This window comes from Pteropus alecto, unplaced genomic scaffold (assembly GCF_000325575.1).
Source record: "Pteropus alecto unplaced genomic scaffold, ASM32557v1 scaffold155, whole genome shotgun sequence".
NCBI lineage: Eukaryota > Metazoa > Chordata > Mammalia > Chiroptera > Pteropodidae > Pteropus > Pteropus alecto.
In genome coordinates this window covers 23,109,731-23,110,021 of record NW_006438113.1, presented here as the reverse complement: position 1 = coordinate 23,110,021, position 291 = coordinate 23,109,731, and positions in this window count along the sequence as shown.

Genomic DNA, 291 nt, shown 5'->3' with positions numbered 1-291 from the left:
GTCTAAAAGAGAAAAAGTTTGAGCTTCATTAGGAAATTTCTTTAAATAAGCCATCTGCATCTGTGACTGAATATATTTGTTTTTTGGGAGAGGATTGGATTCTCCTACCTTCTTTTGAGAAAAGGGGCTTCAGGTAAACCACTTGAAGAGAGAGAATTGTCTGTAAGAATGAACACTGGCACTTTGACCTCTGACTGGATGAATGTTGATATATAAAATATCATACAGCGACTAGGACTTATCAGTGCTAATTCTGTCAAAAAAAAAAAAAAAAACAACTCTGGAGGACCC